This window comes from Erinaceus europaeus, chromosome 8, assembly GCF_950295315.1.
Source record: "Erinaceus europaeus chromosome 8, mEriEur2.1, whole genome shotgun sequence".
Lineage (NCBI taxonomy): Eukaryota > Metazoa > Chordata > Mammalia > Eulipotyphla > Erinaceidae > Erinaceus > Erinaceus europaeus.
The window spans coordinates 12,542,047-12,561,809 of NC_080169.1; the positions used below are offsets into that span (position 1 = coordinate 12,542,047).

General features: G+C 50.0%; 1 long non-coding RNA gene across 1 annotated transcript in view; it reads left to right on the forward strand.

Moving 5' to 3' along the window:
* The first annotated feature begins 2,600 nt into the window (after nt 1-2,600).
* Nucleotides 2,601-19,763, forward strand: part of LOC132539866 (uncharacterized) — a 490,646-nt gene continuing 473,483 nt past the window's right edge. Inside the window, exon 1 of the long non-coding RNA XR_009551133.1 lies at nt 2,601-2,616. This is a non-coding gene — a long non-coding RNA (uncharacterized LOC132539866). The remainder of the gene's footprint in view (nt 2,617-19,763) is intronic.

Here is a 19,763-nt window from a genome sequence, read left to right on the forward strand (position 1 = left end):
CCAACAATGATGACATCAGTAACAACAAAAATAATAGCTACAACAATAAAGCAACAAAGGGAAATAAATATTTTTTTTAAAAATTTAAATCTTTTTTAATTTAAAAAAACAGCACTGAATTGTGAGGTTCAGTTTTTCTCATGTGAAACAGCTTTCTTCAGGCAAAGCTTGGAACTGGTTCCCTTCACAGTTAACTGTCTTGCCTGCCAGGCTTCATAGGAGTGAGTCTCTCCCCCCCACCACCCCCCCTCTTAAGTTTTATTAGTGACTTCATATTGATTTACAAAATTATAAGATAACAGGGGTATAATTCTGCACCGTTCCCACCACCCAAGTTCTGTGTCATGTCCCCATTGCCTCCACTGGAAGCTAGAGCAGTTCTCCCAAGGTTGCAGATAAGGGTTAACTATTATTTCTACAACAATCTGTCTATATTTGTATATATTTGCCCTTCCCCCACTGTGATCCTGCCTTCTCTTCCTTTCTAAATTGCATCTACAGCTGTTACTACGTCCTGCACAGAAGACTCTCCATGCTGATATGTGGCTCCCTGACCCATGAGCCCCTCACACATGGCCACTTCAACCATGCATCAGAGTCATACAGAATATTCTGGAAACTCAGCTCCACTGAGGTGTACCAGCCCTGGGCTCTGAGCCTTAGCTACTACACCCACAAAGGAAGACAGTAAGCCTGGTGTTGCTGGGCCTCTAGAAACAGTACAGCAGTCTCTATTTTGGCTGTCACAGCTCAGCTGAAGCACTCGGTGACCTCTGCAGAGCCAGTCACATCCAGGGTTTCTGCCAAAAGTCAGCTGGTTGACTAACTAAACCTTTTGGAGTATTCCTCCCCCTGAAAACAAGTTTTTTAAATTTTTTTTAATAAGTTAAACTTTATTGAGAACACAACATGTTAGGGCATGAGACAGAGGGAGAGAGAAGTATGAGACTGACTTACATTTTGCTCACATAGTAGTCCTGGAAAAGAGAGTGAGCCCTCCCCCAAAGGTCAGGTGTTTTATGTTTGTTTGTTTAATTTTTATTTATAAGAAGGAAACACTGACAGAAATCATAGGATAAGAGGGGTACAAATCCACACAATTCCCACCACTAGAACTCCGTATCCCATTCCCTCCCCTGATAGCTTTCCTATTCTTTAACCCTCTGGGAGTATGGACCAAGGTCATTATGGGGTGTAGAAGATGGAAGGTCTGGCTTCTGTCATTGCTTCCCCGCTGAACATGGGCGTTGACAGGTCGATCCATACTCCCAGCATGCCTCTCTCTTTCCCTAGTGGGTTGGGTCTCTGGGGAAGTGAGGCTCCAGGACACATAGTTGAGGTTGTCTGTCCAGGGAAGTCAGGTTGGCATCATGTTAGCACCTGGAACCTGGTGCTGAAAGGAGACTAGGAAAACAAGTCTCGATGTTTTTTAATGTTTTATTGCTGATGTGATAATGATTAACAAGGTTGTAAGACAACAGGGTGCAGGAGTTGTCCTGGGAGCCGAGCTCTGAGCGGACTGAAGGAGCAGCATGGTGTCGTGAAAGACCTGAAGGGAGGCTCCCTGGTCTGGTCGGCAGGCTTTCTCCAAACATGTCCACTCCGAGTGAGTTCTCTGGGTGTTCCTTTGGCTCCCGGAGACCATCTGATCTCTCCCTATAGTGCAGGTAAAAACTAGAGATTTTAAGATTCATTTAATCTAATGAAAGAAGGGGATGTGGTAGATAGCATAATGCTTATACAAACAGACTTTCAAGCCTGAGGTTCCAAGGTCCTAGGTTCAATCCCCCACACCACCATAAACCAGAGCTGAGTAGTGCTCTGGTAAAATAAATAAATAAATGAATAACATTTCAAATGAAAGAGAGGAACTAGAGTATCACTATTGGTGTCCAGGGACAAACTCAAGACTTCACACATGCTCAGAATGAAGCCTCCCTAGTTTCAGAACCATAGAATAATTTTTTATTATTATTGATTTATTTAGGAGACAGAGAGAGGCACAGAGAAAGAGAGGACCAGAGTATCACTCTGGCACATGTGATGTCCAGAATCAAAACTGGGACCTCATGCTTGCAAGTTCAGTATTTTGGCATTTGTACCACCTCCCAGGCTGCCAAACTGGAAGACCTTTTTGAGAAGAAAGAAAAAGAATTAGGCATTCCATCACTCAAAGATTGTTTATGATTCATGGTGTTAAGAGGTCACAATCTTATTTGCACCAGGTTTGGGAGTGGTGGTGATGGAAGAGACTCATGGAGGCCTGCACGGTGGTGGGGGCAAAGTGGAGCATGGCTTTGGGCAAGAATAGCATCCTTGCTGCCTGGGCCAGGAGGGTCAGGAGCAGTGCTGGCAGGACAGCAGGTGGGGCTCCTGGAGGAGGAGGAGGGCTGGGGGCCATTTCCTGGCAGAGCCTCTTCATTTCTCTCCCTTTCACCACTGATTTCCGCCTCAATTTGGGTAATTACGCCCCACTCAGCATCATTTCTCTCTTCCATTCAAGGAGGGGAAAGAACACACTAGACTCTTTGGGGCGGGGAGGAAATTCTTTCAGGCTCCGCACAGCTGTTCTCCGCTTGGGCAGGGAGAGCAGATCTTCAAAGTTACCCGTCTTTTGTCCCCTGAAAGAAACCCTGTCCTTTCCTTCAGGCTCTTAGCAGCCCCAATTTTCATAATTCAGGGTGCTGTTTGACAACACAGGTTTGGGAGGAGAAGGGGCAGAGCTGGTCTCCCCACTCTGGGCAGGACATGAAGACAGAGGGTTCAGAAAGGGAACAGTCACACACACACCCAACATACACACACACACACACACACACACACACACACACACACACACACACACACCAGACTCACAGGACAGAACCAATCCAAGGCCTAGAGGGACTCCCATAATTCTGGGCTTCAGTCTGGGCACAGCCAAGCCCACACCCATGTATGTGTTCTGACCTTGTCCTCACCAAGATGTGGGGCATCCTGCAGCCCATGCAACTACCAGGCATGTGGGTGGCTGTGCTGGGGAACAGACCGGACACACAGAGCTCACCTAGTATGGGTGACAACTGTGTAGTAAGACTGGCCTCACAAGGGAAAACAAGATGTCGGGGTGCAGGGAAAACCCCGTCCAGGTGTTTAGGGAGGTTTCAGAGTGAATCTGACATGGGGTGAGGGAACAGCAGGTGTATCAGGATGTCAAAGGGAGCTTCCGTGGAAGGATGACAGGCAGAACTGACAGAGTGGATGTGGGAAGGTGCAGGCTTGGGGAGAGACTGCTTAGTCATGGAGCCTGAGTACACACTGCTTAGCCCCCAGGTTGAATCTGTCTCCCCTCCTCTGGGAAGCCAGGCCCCTGAGGCTCTGGTCACAGCCAAGCATCTTGCACACCAAGGTACCCTGAGCTGTCCTTTTGTTACCCCAAATGTTCTCATGAGCACTCTTTGTCTGTCTCTCCCCACCCCCACGAGAAAAGGTGCACCACACCAGTTTCCTGGGGTCTTCATCATAAAGTGCCACAAGCCAGATGGCTTTGGTGCAGAAATGTGTCCAATTCTGGAGGCAGAAGCCTGGAGAGCAAAGTGTCAGGAACTCATTCCTTCTCAAGTCTCTGAGGGAGAATTTGCTCCAGGCTTCTTCCAGCTTCTGGGGGCTTCCAGCAAGCCTAGTATCCCTGGGCCTCTAGACTCAGCCCAGAAGTCTCTGTTTTTGCTGTCACTGCTCAGCTGGAGCACTCAGTGTCCTCTGCAGAGCTAGTCACGCCCAGGGTACCTGCCAAAGGTGTGATGATTGACTAACAAACCTTTGGGCTTATTGCCACTCCGGGGAAACAAGTCTTAACTTTATTTTGTTAGTGATTTAACAATGATTAACAAGATTGTAAGATAACAGAGGTACAATTCCCACCCACAAGAGTTCTATGTCTCATTTCCTCCTTTGGAAGCTTCCCTATTTTTTTCCCCAGAGCACAGCTCAGCTATGGATTATCGTGGTGTAGGGGATTGAACCTGGGACTTTGGAGCTTCAGGCATGAGAGAATCTGCATAACCATTATGCTGTCTACCCTCAACTTCCCTATTCTTTATCATTCTGGGAGTATGGACCAAAATCCTTTATGGGGTACAGAAGGTGGAAGATCTCTCTTCTGTCATTTCTTCCCCACTGGACATGGACATTGGTGGGCTGATCCATACTCCCAGCCTGTCTCTATCTTCCCCTAGTGGGGCAGGGCTCTGGGGAGGTGAAGTTGCAGAACACATTGGTGAGGTCACATCTTCCCAGGGAAGTCAGGATGGTAGTGTCTGCAAGTTGGTGGCTGGAAGGCAAGAATATATAAAGCAGGACTAATTGTTTAATAAACTGGAACCAAAAGGTAAAAATAGAACAGATAAACTAGGAGCCTTCGTGTTAAAAGAAGCTGGGAAGTTTATTTTAGGTATGTTCCTAGGGGCCCGTAACTTTAGTAGTTTTTGCCTGAGCCTGACAGCTAACATGCAGGTGGGCTGAAAGTGTCCTCTGGGAAGATGCTATCAGAATTGGGAATAGGACCAGAAAGCTGAATTAGAGCAGACAGTAGCTCCCAAACATGAAGACAGTGCATAAATTACATTAACTGTACATCCTATCGATCAAACCTATTTTGATCGGATCCATATTTATTTATATTTAGCACAGGAGCCTATGTAACCTCAACTCTTTTTTTAAATATTTGTTTATTCCCTTTTTGTTGCCCTTGTTGTTTTATTGTTGTAGTTATTATTGTTGTTGTTGAGTAAGACAGAGAAGTGAAGAGAGAAGAGGAAGACAGAGGGGGGGAGCAAAAGATAGATACCTACCGACCTGCTTCATAGCTCTTGAAGTGACTCTCCTGCAGATGGGGATCTGGGGGCTCGAACCAGGATCCTTATGCAAGTCCTTGAGCTCTGCACCACCTGTGCTTAACCTACTGCACTACCGCCCGACTCCCAGTAAACTCTACTCTTAAGGTGAGCATCCTTGGGCCACTGGTTGTTTATCTGAACACCTGAGTTTTCACTTCTATGAAAGAAATAGACTGAGTGAGCCCCTTTTCCTCACCCTAGAGGGAGGCGAGAGACTTTGAGGCCCCAGGTCAGACTTCCTGCCTCCACCCAGCTCTGCCACTTTCTCCTTAAACGACCTGGACTGTGGATCCTGCAGGGAAGTCACTGAAGGCACAGTGATATCCCCCAAATAGACTTGAATCCCCCCCAAAAAAAAGAAAAGAGAAAAACCAAATACCACTTTTAGTTAATATGATGTGTTAGTCTTCCAGGAGAGTCTCAATAATTCAATGTGCTATTTAAAGTCTCTTTAACCCGATAACAAAAATGCTCAATTCCATAAATAATGGCCATCTCCTTTGGGGTTCCCACATGTAGGTCACACTGTCTCCCCTTCAGGCTGCCCCACTGTCATCTTCAACTGCCCCCCACCGCCACCACCTTTGGAACCAGCTCTGAATTCATCAAAGAAGGCACCAGCCCAGGGTGGCTAGGCATGCCGGAGAGAGACCCCTGCAAGCCTGTGATTAGAATATAAGAGGGAGGATCAAGGTAATTAATTATTTTCTACTTAAAAAAAGAAGTATTTTCCCCCGTCTCGCCATCAGCTCCTGCACAGCCATGTGAATTCTGTCTGCTGTGTAAATAAAGCTAAGGGGTGATAACATTAATTAGCAGTGTAAAACTTTTGCTCATCCGGCTGGAGATAGCAGGTAGTTGGGAGAGAGGATTAATTTCAATTTTAATTAGGGATTTACGTCTGGGGCAGCTTGGTCTCCACCACTGAAGAACATCAATGCCCAGTGACAGACTCCAGTTCCTTGCAAGTATACTGGTTTCCAAAAGGGGGAGTAGACGAGAGGAGCATCCGGTTCCCAGAAGGGCTCCTGGCTCTGCTCCCTAGTCAGTGTGGAGGTGGATGATTAGAAATGAAGCAACAGAGAAGAGAAATGTCCTGCAGGGAAACTGGGATGGCCCAGCCACCAGCTGTCTCTGGCAGCCGTAAGTCCCTGGAATCTAAGCTGTTGGGGCTGGAATGGAGAGTGAGGGTGGAGTGATCAGGGAGCAGGAGACAGCCATCTGGGGGCCCTGATGCTGCTCCACCTCAGGTTGTCCCAGCCCCAGCCCACCAGGGATTCACAAACTACAGTGGAAGATTCACAGGGATTCACAAACTACACACAAGACTGAGGAGCTGGCCTGGCAGTGTCCAAAGGGCCATGGATCTGAGACACAATGCACCACACTATGGTGGCCCTACGCAAGTCAGAAGGAAGCTGAATGGTCCCCATGTCCTCAGCAGTCTATGAAGCCCTGGGACTGGGACTGAGGGAGTGGGCCGTGGCACATTCTGCCTAGCCATGCATGTGTGCTATGAGCAGGAATGGGACAGTCGTGGCTTCCAGTGACACGTGTGCACTTGTGTGATACATGGGATATGTATGCATGTGCGTGTGGCAGGGTGTGTGGGGTTTGTGGAGTTTGCTAGTGCATAGCTCTCTGTGTGTGTGTGTGTGTGTGTGTGTGTGTGTGTGTGTGTATGTCTTTTTTTGATTTGATATCACAACAATGGAGAAAACTGAAAGACACCACCCCAGGAAGGTCCTAACTAGATTCCAAAAAAAAAAAAAAAAAATCAAATGGCAGTGGGCATGGAATGGAAAGGGACAATGGCAAAGCCACTCCCTGCAGGACAAGTGTGACTAGGCAGCTCAAAGACCTGGAGCAGGAGGGGTTTGGGGTGAATTGTCATGGTCCAAAATTCATATACCCAAGCCTTCATATACCTAGGACCTCCTAATGCGACTATTAGGGAATGCGGCCCTTAGCAAGGTGACTGAGCCAGGAAGACAGCATAAAGGTTCTGCAAAAGCCTCTCAAGCCTGAGGCTCTGGTGCCCCAGGTTTAACGCCCCCTGCACCACCCCACTATAAGCCAGAGCTAACCAGTTTCTGATCTCTCTCTTTTTCTCTTTCTGTCTGTATTTCTCTCTCATTAAAATAAAATAAAATGTTCTAAAGTGATTTAAGGGCCAGGAGATAGCTGTCAGTAGAGCACACACTTAAGCATCTGAGGACCCAGGTTTGAGCCCCCCAGACACCAAGTAGGAGGACCATGCAAAAGGGAAACTTCCTGAGTGGTGGGACTGTGACATGCAGTTTCTTCTTATGTGTGTGTCTCTCTGTCTGGAAAAAAAAGAAAAAGAAGAAAGAGAAAAAAGAAACGATTACTCCAGGAGCCATGGAATCTCACAGGTGCAAAACCCTGGCAACAATAAAAAGTGAGTGGCTAAATGGAGCCAAGTCAAAAGGAATCACCAAGATGAGCCCCACTCCAGCGTAGCAGTGGTCCCTATAACACAGAGACAGAGAGGGACAACCGTGTAAGGACGCAGGGCAGATGTGGTGTGTACAGCCAAGAGGGAGGCCTCGGTGGGAGAGCCTTCTAACACCGGGGCCTCAGACCACAGTCTCCAGTGAACACATTTGCACATGTAAGTCGTAGACTGGGCTTCTTATCACTGCTGCCCCAGCAAGAAAATGTGGCACCTGTCCCATTGTGAGCAAAGAAAGAACCAAAGGGCAGGAACGAGACTGCCACTCTGGGCCTGTGGTGAGTAATGCCAGAGAGGGACCTGCTGGCTGGGGAGCCAGGGCAGAGAATGAGACTTCTTGCAGGAAGTGGGACCACCCCAGAGGACAACAGAGCCACATCTGACCACCTGGCCAGGCACCCAGGGTGCCTCCTCCTCTTCCTAGTAGGAGCCAACAAACACCTGCCAGGAGCTGCCCTGAGTATGGCCTATAGCCATGGAGATGGGTCGTACACAGTAGTGGAGAAAGAGATGGGGGGGAGAGGGAGAGGAAGAGAGAGAATTACTGGGCTAGCGTGGGAGTGCCTCTTCCCAGGTCCGTACTCTCTGGGTTGGAGAGAACTCAACCAGAGCCAGCCTGGGCTGCTACTCACTCAGCGACGTGAGGGAGATGACTCAGGAACCAAACACATGGTGGTGAGACAATGCAATACGTATTTATTGATCAGAGAGTCATGGCTTTTTATAGGACAGACCCAGAAGTGGCAAGTCGGAAATGGAAATGGCTAGGAAATGGGTGGAGAAAGGCTGGAAAGGTAGGAACTTCCTTAGCAACTGTTGCAAGGATTTTAACTGGTGAGACTGGAGACAGGGCAGGTCTTGAGGGTAGAAAGAAGATAGATCAAAGGAATGGAATGGGTGGGGATCTTTCAGGCAAAACAATGTAGATATGCCATATCAGAAATGCAGGGTGGAGCAGGGGGAGCTAGCTTAATGCTTTGTGAGGCTCCTCTCAATTTCCCGACAGAGAATAAGGGAATAAATCTGAGATCCAACCACCCTGGTTTACATCCTCTCTGGAACAGGTCTGGGTGATCTTGAGTGGGCAGCCACTCTGACCCTCTTTCCTCATCCTGAAAATGGAGAGGAGGGGGTCCACCTCTTAAAACTGTGGATGGTACAGAGATTGTGTGTGAGCCAGAGAGATAGCACAGGGAGGTTACCTAACAGACTTTTATGTCTGAGGCCCTAGACATTCTGAGGTCAGTCCCCAGCACCACCATAAGGCAGAGCTGAGCATGATCTTATAAAGAGACAGAGAAAGAATCCCCAAGGGTGTATCTCCACAGGCACACCTGGCAATGGCAGGGTCCTTTGTGATTGAGGGTCACCTGCACAGCTTTGCTCAGACAAAGCAAACATCTCCTGGCTCCTCAGCTGGGTCCAAGATCAACCTCCTCAAGAAAGCCCTTAACATTTTCCAGCCCCCACAGGACAGGGGCACAGGAGTCATCTAAGGAGTAAAGGGCCAGACGGAGAGGTTCCCCTTGTCTGGGCAGAGAGAACCAGGACTTCTGCCATGGATTAGCAGAGTCTGCTGAGAGAACTGAGTGGCAATTAGCTCAACTGCCATGTGTTTGTGAACCAGTTTGCAAAACTGCCCAGGCCCCTCTGGCCTAGAGCCCTTTGCAACACAGCTAGGCCTGGAGTCACTCAGTAATTGTCCATCACATGCTTTCCTGTACTGGGGACATGGCCTAGAGGTGTCATGGAAGCCTCTTTAGGGAGCACGGTCTGGGGGTGCCAGTCAAGTAGCCTATCAGACTCCCCTGGAATGTGAGGGCTGAGATGGTTCAGAGACAGTAAGCTCAGGTGTGTGTGTAGGGGGGTGTCCCATCCCCAAGGCCCAGCTTGGAGCTTATGACCTGGCACTCCTCACAGAGCCAGCCTGTGCCTATGTTGTGCTCTCTGACTCTTTCTCTCCCCTGTGATGTGCCCCCTCACCTGCTCTGACTCACCTAAGCCTGCCCTTATCCTGTCCCAGGGCCCGCATGCTGAAGGGAATGCCCTGCAACTGGGCAACTGACTAACTAAAGCCCAGGTTTTGATCCTCAGCTCCCAGCCCCCAGCCTCTGGACATGTAGGGCCTGGACCCAGTGATTCCTGAAATCTCTCTCTCTCTCTCTCTCTCTCTCTCTCTCTCTCCTCTCCCCTCTCCTCTCTCAACTCTCTCTTCTCTCTCCTCTCTCCTCTTTCCCCTCTCCCCACTCTCCTCTCTCTCTTTCCTCTCTCCCTTCTCTCCTCTCATCTCTTCTCTCTCTTCTCTCTCCTCTCCCCTCTCTCTCTATCCTCTCTCCTCACTTTTCTCTCTCTCACTCACTCTCTTTCTCCTCTCTCTCTCTCTCTCCTCCCTCTCCTCTCTCTCTCTCTCTCTCTCTCTCTCTCTCTCTCTCTCTCTCCCTTTCTCCACCATGGTTACCAGTAGGACTGAGAGCACACTTTCATTCATGATTCCATGACTTCCAGCAATTTTATTTTGTTTTTGCCATCAAGGTTATCACTGGAGCTTAGTCCCTGAGTAACAAATCCACTGCTCCAGGTGGTCTTTATTTTTTTAGAGACAAAAATAAATTGAGAGTGGATGGAGAGGTATAGAGGGAGACAGACACCTAGAGCACTGTTCTGATGCTCATGAAGCTTCCTGTGCAGGACTTGAACCAGTGTCCCAGTGTACAGTGATGTGCATATCCATATTCTGGGTTTTTCTTTTTAGATAGGAGAGAGACAGAGAAGGGAGAGACAGCAGGAGGGAGAGAGATACAGGGGGAAGAAGAGACAGCACTGCACTATTCCACCGCTCAAGAAACTTCCTCTAGGCAGATGTTCCCATTTGGGTGTGGCCTGGAGCTCAAACCAGGACCCTATCTCATGGTAACGTGTTGATCTACCAACTAATATCCTTACTGCCCGCAGCCACCACAGATACTTCCAGAGGTGTCCAGAGCTCGCCCTCCCTCCCTCCCGTGTGGCAGTCCCATGAGCAAGCAGCATCTGAATCCTTCAGAGACCCATTGGGGGAGGTCTTGGGCTCATCTGAAGTCACCTTGAGTTAGGAGCACAGGTCCCCATCACACTGCCAAGGCTACACAGAGGGAGGGCCCAGAGGTGGTGGTTAATTGGTCACAAACAGCCAAGGTAAGAGAGTTTCCTTTTTGTCAAAGCCCGTGAACCTGTAACAGTGGAAAGTGAGAGATGATTGTCACCTTCATCCCTCTTAATCCTTTACCATGATGAGAAAGCCCCAAGCAGCCTGGTGATGGCGCAGATAATGGCTCCTTTCATCACAAGCGCCTCTTGTCTCTGCTCACAGAGCTTCTAACAGCTCCCTCCCTCTGCAGCTCCCAGCTGCTGGAGCCCCAGGAAGAAGCCTTTGAGTGGAGCAAGCAGGTCAGCCCCCTCGAGCTGGGCTGAGAAGCCTCACTGAGAACTTCTTCCCATAATTAGGTTCAAAGCAGAGGCTGATCAGAGCTGCAGCAGGTAAGAGCCAGGATAGAGAGAAGGGAGAACTGCCCACAGCCCCTGGAGAGTAGGAGTACTGGAGACTGGGGACTCCTTCCAGGAGAGAATGGCAGTGAAACCCATTCACAGCTCTGGCCACCTGGCCCTGTGGCCACAATCTGACCCGGTGGGGTGGGACACCAGCCCCATGCAGCTCCTTCTCATACAGGCTCACAAGAGCTGAGAAGGGGGTACCTGTCCTCCCTCTGGCAGCCAAGAAGCTGGGATGTGGGCAAAGCATTCCTAGCTCAGGGCCAGAACAGGGGACTTGGTGGGGGACATGCAGATAGTCAAAGCTGGAGATCATTCCACAACTTCCCGATCTCACCCCCACTGCCACTCATCACCTTGTGTGGCCGGCTTGCCAAACCTCTGGCTGGATCTGAGATCCCAAAGTTGAGGTCTGACAAGGGTTCCTCACCTCGGACCCACGTACTCCAGGTCTCTGAATGCCCAAGAGTTGCTGGGTCATCCAACTAATAAGAGTTGGTACCTGGGCACCCATGTGAATCATGTTATAAGGATCCACATCTGTAGCTTCATTGAATCCTCCCAGCCACTTGCTAAGAGGGGAATCTCAGTTTCACAAGACGGTAGATGAGTGGGGCTGAACATATGGAGGGAAAGCTAGAGAGAAGAATGGGGGGGGGGGGTTTGAGTGTGTGGCTGGGTGGCTGGGTGGATAGATGGATAGTTAGGTGAGGACATTAGTGAATTGATAGATGACAGGTGGATACATTGATAGATAGGTTGATAGAGGGATGTGGTGGGTAGCAGATGAGTGGAGAGAGAATAGGTGAGATACCATCACTGGTTACTTCCATCAGGAACATCATCATGAGCCCTCTCCCCAGGACCTTGCCCTCACCATAAAGCAGCAAAGGTAGGGACTGCCCCAGTCTCTGAAGGGAGGCTGGAGTATCTTGCCCTGCCACTCGAGGAACACTGGTCTTAAAATTAGGGCAGCCTGCAATCCTCCCAGCTGTAGCCATGAGCTGTGAGCTCAGACCAACAGGGACTCAGAAGTCACACAGACTCTTGTGTTCAATGTAAATATCTATATGGGCCCTGGGTCAGGTGGATAGAGTAAACAGTTAATTTTAGTCTAGCCCTTTTCTTTACTCTGATACCATCTTCTCAGACAATATTTTAGTTCAACTCCATGTTAGCTATCAAATTCAAGCAAAAACATAAATAAATAAAACTACGATAGTCCTGGGTCCTTTGAACATGCCTAAAGTGGACTCCTAAGCTTCTTTCCACCTTAATATCCCTGTTCTCACCTGCCCTACTTATACTTTTTCTTTCCTGATTTTTAATCATTGTGTCGCACTTTATATCTTACTGCCTTTCAGCCACCAAGTTGCAGCTACAGTCATGATTCCATCCTGACTACCCTGGGCAGACGACCTTACCAATGCGTCCCAGAACTTCACCTCCCCAGAGCCCTACCCCACTAGGGAAAGACAGAAATAGGTTGGGGGTATGGATCCACCTTCCAAATCCTATGTCCAGTGGGGAAGCAATGACAGAAGCCAGAACTCCCACCTTCTGCACCCCAAAAATAATTTTGGTCCATACTCCCAGTGAGGGAGAAATGTTAGGGGGAAGATGACCAGAGGGCTTTGAACTCCAACTCCTTCAGGACCTGGAGAGAGAGGAGAAAAAGGGAGAGGCATTTCAGTATAGTAGGTGTATGTAACTTGGGAAGAAAGAGAAGATGGGACTTTAAAAGGAGCGGGGGGGGGGGCAAATATATACAAATACAGACAGATAGTTGTAGAAAGAATAGTTAACCCATATCTGCAGCCCAGCTGCTGTAGTTTCCAATGGAGGGATTGGGGAATCCAGAACAGCGGTGGTGGGAATGGTGTGGAGTTGTACTCCTATTATCTTGTAATTCTGTAAATCAATATTAAATCACTAAGAGAGAGAGAGGGATGAGTAGGTGGATGGATGGATGGATGGATGGATGGATGGATGGATGGATGGATGGATGGATGGATGGATGGATGGATAAATTGGTCAATGCATGGATAGATGGGTGGGTAGACAGATGGGTGATGGACAAAAGGGTAAGTGGAGGTGATAGCTTCTGCCCCACCCATATCATCAGCAGCACCCACTCCCTTGGGATCAGGCAGACCAGCCCAGCTCTGCCTCTTCCTCTGTGTGACCTGACTTGGTCTCTGTTCCCTTGACTTCACTACCTGACAGCAGAGACAACAGCACCTGCCCAGCAGGTCCTTGAGAAGAGACAGAGGCCATATCGCAGCACCTGGCACACAGTAGGTGTCTCCTCCACAGTGGCTCCCATCTGCTATCCCCACCTCACTGCCAGCCACACAGATGCCCCCCCCCCCAGAGCTGCAAGGCCTCCTGCGCCAAGCCCATCAGTGGCTTCTGTCCCTCCCTGTCCCCCTGGAAACAGCATATGTTCGCCGGTGCTAGGCAGCTATTTTTGTGCAGTATGCGCCTTGTGAGAGTAAACATTCCAGCAGCTCCAGCACCCAGGAATGAACCATTTCTGTCCCTCCACAGCTGGGTAGGGCAGGGCAGGGCAGATTGTCAATACCTGGAAGTTTTGAAATCCCAGAGCTAAGGCTGGAGGCGGACAGACTCTCCTGAGGTGAAGGACAGTTGCTGGGAGGGCAGCCCTACGACCTCATACCACACAAGCACTTCATAGCCATGTCCTAGGTTGGCCTCAACTCCACAGCATGCCAGAGCTCTGGGTGTGCTGGCCCCCGGAGCTGAGGAAAGGAGAAAGTCCACCCTCCAAGGACTCTGCCATCAGACCACCTACTGACTAATAGAGAGCTATCCAGACCCTTGCTTTGGCCAAAGGCTCCTGGGGCTCAGACTGGAGGGAGCAGATCCCGGTGAGTTAGGAGTGGGGAAGGGAAATGCCTGTGGGATTCATGTAGGGAACCAGGGTTTCAGGCCCTTCCCAGAAGCAGCCCTGGGAGACAATCACTGGCAGTCCCTGAGGGGAGGATGCAGGTGTTTTTCCAGCTGTTGACATACTGAGCCAGGTTTGAGGCCACCCTAAGTCTTGCCATTCTCCTACTTGATCCTGCACCTTGGGATTCTGTCTCTCATCCAGCCATCCTAATGCCTCTCTTCACCCCATCCCATCCCCTCAACCTCACCATCAGGACTACTGGGAAAAGACTGAGGCCACCATGAGAAAAGTCATGCAGGGAGCTAAAAATGGTTGCCTGGCACTGAACTTCCCCAGGAGTACCAGTCTCTGTCACCTACTAGCTGACCCCACACACCTCCTCCAAGAAGCCCAGCCTCCTGGCTTCACCCAGATCCAAGCATAGGAGCTAGAGTTGGACTCTTTCTTTTCTTTTTTTTAATTTGTTCCCTTTTGTTGCCCTTGTTGTTTTATTATTGTAGCCATTGTTGGATAAGACAGAGAGAAATAAGACAGAGAGAGGAGGGGAAGACAGAGAGGGGGAGAGAAAGATAGATACCTGCAGACCAGCTACACTGCTTGTGAAGCTATTCCCCTGCAGGTGGGGAGCCGGGGGCTCAAACCAGTATCCTTAAGCCAGTCCTTGCACTTCTCGCCATGTGCATTTAACCCGCTGCACTACCGCCCAACTCCCAAGAGTTGGACTCTTAAGCATAAGGTCCTGAGTTTGATCCCCAGCATGGCATGTGCCAGAGTAAAATTCTGGTTCTTTCCCTCCTTCTATTCTCCTTCTCTTCCTCCTCCTCCTTTTCCTCCTTCCTTCTCCCCTTGCTCTTCTCTGCTTCTTCTTCCTTCTCCTTTTTCTTCTCTCATTTGCTTGCTTACTCACTGTCTCTTGTTAATTAATATATAAGCTCTCTAAATGCCCCTCCAGGTGGCCATCAGGTGGCTCAGCCAGTAAATCATAATTCACACCATGTAAAAGGACCTGGATTTGTGCCCTGGGCCACTAATGGGTGACTGCAGGGTGGAATCTTCAGGAACAGTGGAGTAGTAATGCAGGGTTTCACCTCCATTTCCTGTCTCTTTATCTCTCCCACTCTATCTATCTCCATCTCTCACCCTCTATCTAAAAGAAAAAATATATAGCCTTCAGGAACAGTGAAGTTGTATAGGTCCTGAATCCTAGTAATAACCCCAGTGGCAAAAAAATTAAATAACCCCCCCACCTCAAGCTTCCATCTCACTCACAAGCTCAGCCCACAAACCCTTCTCCACTCTATCCCCAGGGGAATCTTCAGTCTCTGCTGAACATAGCAAATGTGCCCCACCCCAAACCATCATACAGACCCTCTTGCCTCCCTCCCACAGTCTCCAGACCAGCTGTATAAGTGCCTGACCCTTGTAAGTCAGCTCCTCACCACATGGGCTTGTATCCAGACTCCCACTGCCCTTGACCTTGGCCTTGGCCTTGGCCTTAGTGTTGACCTGCCTAAGCACTGGAGCAGCTGCCGGCAAGTGTTCCCTGGGTCTTCACCTGCTCACTTGACCTTCACATCCATCCCACTAATACTTGACCCAAATCATTGGTAGGGAGGGGTTTAGGCATCCCCTGAACCAAATGGTACCCCCTGGAGTCCAGATGCCCCTCTGTGAATCCTCATGCTGGACAGGGACCCCAGAAGCTCTGTAGACCCCTCCTGGCTCCCCCACTCCCACCCTGCACAATGAAGAAAGCACAGCCCTGCGTTTCCCACACATGCCCACCCAGCACTGCCACCCCTACCATCATTCCCTCATCCCTTCTCATTGAAGAGTGATCTGTCCTCTGTCCATAGCACCGGCCACCCTGGTCAGCAGCACATGCCAATGAGAAAGCAGTTTCCATGACAACAGCCAGGCAGTCAGCTCTGGGGGAGAAAAGGTCGTCACCCTGAAAAGTCAGTTCTGCAGGAAGTGAGCTGCAGACCAGGCCCTGGACAGTAGGCAGACCTGGCTGCAGCCCGCACTTACTGTGGAACAACCAGGGAAGCATGCCCCACCCCAGATTCAGTTTCCCCCTCTGAAAAAAAAAAAAAAAAAAAAAAAAAAAAGCACTTTGGTGTCATTTCCAAAGGTTTGCAGGAAAGTGATTGTTCCTTGTGGTTCTTGAGGCCATTTTTAGAACCTTGACAAATATCAGCATCCTGCAGATACTCCCTGGCCTCAGAGACCTTGAAGAAGGCGTAGCCATGCTGTGCGTCGAGTAAGAGGAAGCCCCCAGGAGCTAAAGGGTCCAAGACCTGCCCTAGTTCACACAACCACAACAGACAGGGCCGGGATTCTGGAGGGAGATGTCCCTGCCTGTAGCCCACTGATCTGGGACATTCCAGCATAGCTGAGAGACCAGCTCCTTCCTCTTCCCTGGGCTACACACACACCCAGGGATTACATCCTGGAACACAAGAGGCTTTAGACATCTAAACCTGGTTGATGATGGGGGCTGGGAGACAGCTTACCCACTAGAGTGCACATTTTACCATGCACAAGGTTCAAGACCCTGGCCACCACATGGTAGCAGCATCATGGGAAGGGAGTTTCAAAAGCAGTGGTGAGTGCTGTGGTGTCTCTCCATTTTCTGTGTCTCTCCCTCAATGCCTTTGACCCCTGACTTGGCCAAAAAAAAATCTACTGTAGGTAGTGGAATCACACAAGAATGAAGCCCCAGAGAAGCCCTGGTGGCAATAAATAACTAAATACACCCTAAGGGTGATAGCAGGATCTGTCTGAACCTTACCCAGAGACCCTCTTCTCTTTTCTCCTTCCATTGGCTCTTTTCTCCCATCCACAAGGCTGACTGACCCTGCCTGCTGGAAGCCTCCCCCACTGGGACACCACCCTGGAAAGGACCCCCCCCCCTTCACAATCTTATTTCTGCCCAGCAGAAGGCCACAGGATTCTGAAGACCTCAGGGAAGGGGGCAGGAGGGAAGGTTTGGACTGAGCATGCAAAGGAAAACACTTGGGTGTCTGGGAAGTTGAATCATCAGAAAAGGATTCTGTCTTTGCACTGCCTTCCTTGATACCCAAGTCATCATTCCAGAGCCCAAGAGTCTTGGAAACCAAGCCTACCTCCCACAGGAGGCACCATCAGGGAAAGCCACAGTCTTCACTGCACATGTAAAGGCTGAATCTGAATATGATCAGAGCTCAGACAAGAACAAAGAAGCAAATTAACTTTGTAAATAGGGTCAAGGATTAACTAGTTCCCAGGATCAAGGCTTAGTTCATGATTAAAATCAGGACTCCGACTCTGACCAGGGTCACAGTTCAGTGCATTATTGGGATCAAGGCTCAGCCTACTACCAGAGGTCATGCATGTTTCAGCCTATCCTATCTGCAAGGCAAAACTTAAGAGTTTAAGTAGGGTTAGATCAGAGTATGGTCTGGGTCAGGGTCAGAGTGTGTGATCAGGGTCGGGTTAAGGATCAGAGTCACAGTATGAGCAGGGTCAGGGTCAGAGTGTGAGCAGGGTCAGAGTGTGAGCAGGGTCAGGGTCAGAGTATGAGCAGGATCAGGGTCAGAGTGTGAGCAGGGTCAGGGTCAGAGTGTGAGCAGGGTCAGGTCAGAGTGTGAGCAGGGTCAGGGTCAGAGTGTGAGCAGGGTCAGGGTCAGAGTGTGAGCAGGGTCAGGGTCAGAGTGTGAGCAGGGTCAGGGTGGAGTGTCAGTGCGGTGGGGACTCAGTCTGTGATGGAGTAACCTGGGTGGCACTGTCCCAGCATCCCTGCCAAGCTACATGTCTGTGTGTGCCATCAGCACAGTGTCTGTGAAGGGAAGATCCGGAGATACTGGCTGTCGCTTCTATGGAAAACCATGTTTTTTGTGCCTATTTTTTTTTCCTCCCTTCCCCTACCCTCATCCTAGCCAGGCAGCATGGGAAGGTGTAATTAAAAATCAGGTTTGTTAACACGAACACGACATACATAATATTTAAAACATCTGAGCGCCTTTAACTCGCTACCGACGTGCATTTGCTCATTAAGCAGGAATTTTTTTATGGCAGCAACACTGCAAATAGCTCTTATTAAAATGCTCAAAACACCATCTGGTCCTTAGCCGAGACTCCAAAGCTTTGCGGAGGTGTCCCAGCATGCCTGGAGACCTGGAGATTCCCAGCAGGGAGGTGAGACTGACTTCCTGCTCTTCCCTCTAGATCTCTGGGGGTCCCAGGCTGCAGCATCATGGTCCTTGCATGACTTCATCCCAAAGATCCCTCAGTCACAGCTGAAGAGAGAGGCTGGGCCACAGGGCACTGCCCTGACTAGCAAAGGCATTTGGCATGAGCCTGAGTCTCTACATAGCTGCCCGGGTATGGCGGGGAGGACGAAGTGACGGCAGAGAAGGTATGAGCAGCCACATGGGTCAGTGGAGCAGGGACTGAATCTGAGAAGCTGCAGGGCATTCATATAGGATGCCCATCATCTGAGGAGCAGGGCTGAGGATGGGAAAGGAGTCTACCCCTCTCCAGTACCAGGAACACTCAGAGCCGCCAGCCTCCTGCCAAGCTTCCGGGGGCTGGGCTGTGTCTGCAGACCACCGCAGAATCCGGTATGGGAATTTATGCCCTCCAGTCTCCTTTCTTTTGTTTTTTAATCTTTATTTATTGGATAGAGACAGCCATAAATTGAGATGGTAGAAGGAAAGAGAGAGACACCTGCAGCACCGCCTCACCACTCACAAAGCTTTCTTTCCCCACTGCAGGCAGGGACCGGGGGCTCGAACATGGATCCTTACACATTGTAACATGTGCACTCAACCAGGTGCACCGTCACCCAGCCCCTGCACTTGTCATATCTGTGGGCTCTCCAGCTACAGGACTATTGGGGAATTGGGAGGGGGACATGACCAAGAGAGGCCAAGGAGTCTCCTAGCCCCACCCTAGGACCAGAGGAACCGGGATACAGAAACCAAACAGACCCAGATGTGATTCGTCCACGCTTCTCCTTACCACAGGACCATCCTCTTTTTCTTCTCTTCCTCCTGTCTTCTGTCCACTTAAGTTCCACTCTAGCACCTTCGTCAGTTGTTCCCTGAGGTTCTATACCAAGACAGACAGATGAAAGAGCCCTTCCTCATTCCATCCTCCAGAGGTCTGCAGGGGAGAGCAGAAGCTGGCTGATCTCCATGGAATGGAACATATTTCACCACCAAACCTACCCATGCCCAGAGCAGACATCACCAAATCAGGATCTTGTCTGAGTTCACAACTGACCACCACCACCACCCCCAACAACAGCAATAACAACAGTCCCAGTAGACATCACTAATCAATCACAGCATGTGCCAGAGCTGAGGAGTCACTTCAGGATCCTTCTCCATCACTGGGGGAGCTGGTGCTACTGGCCATGACTAGCCACAATCTGCCTGCCCTCTGCCATGGCTGCCCCCCTGGTGGGGATGGAGCCTGCCGGTCAGCATTGCTCCAGGAGGTTAGCTTCTGCCCTTTTTACACAAGCACAGACCAGACCAGAGGGCACAGGGAGAGCATCAGTCACCAGGAGACAATGGCCCCAGGCTGGATCACAACCTAAGAAATGGGAGGATACAGGGAAACTTCCTGGAGTCAAGTGAGTCTGTGAGCCAGAAAGGAGCAGAGGAAGATGGGAGAAGAGGTTCTGGATATCCCATGTGCACAGGGTATGTGGTAGCAAAGGAGCCAGAGACACCCCTCCCCAGACCATGATAACAGGCCACAGGAGAAACACAACACAGGTCCCCTCAGTGCCTGTTGTGAAGCTCAGAGGTACGAACTAGAAACACAACTGGAAGCTCCAGGCAGGAAGGTAGACAAAGCAGCACAGTGCCAGCGACAGGCTGAGGAGACAGGGGGTGCTGGGGCACCCAGAGATATTATGCATGAAGGACGGGGTGCGGGGAGAGCACCCAGGAAGGAAAAGGAATCAACCTTGTGTCCT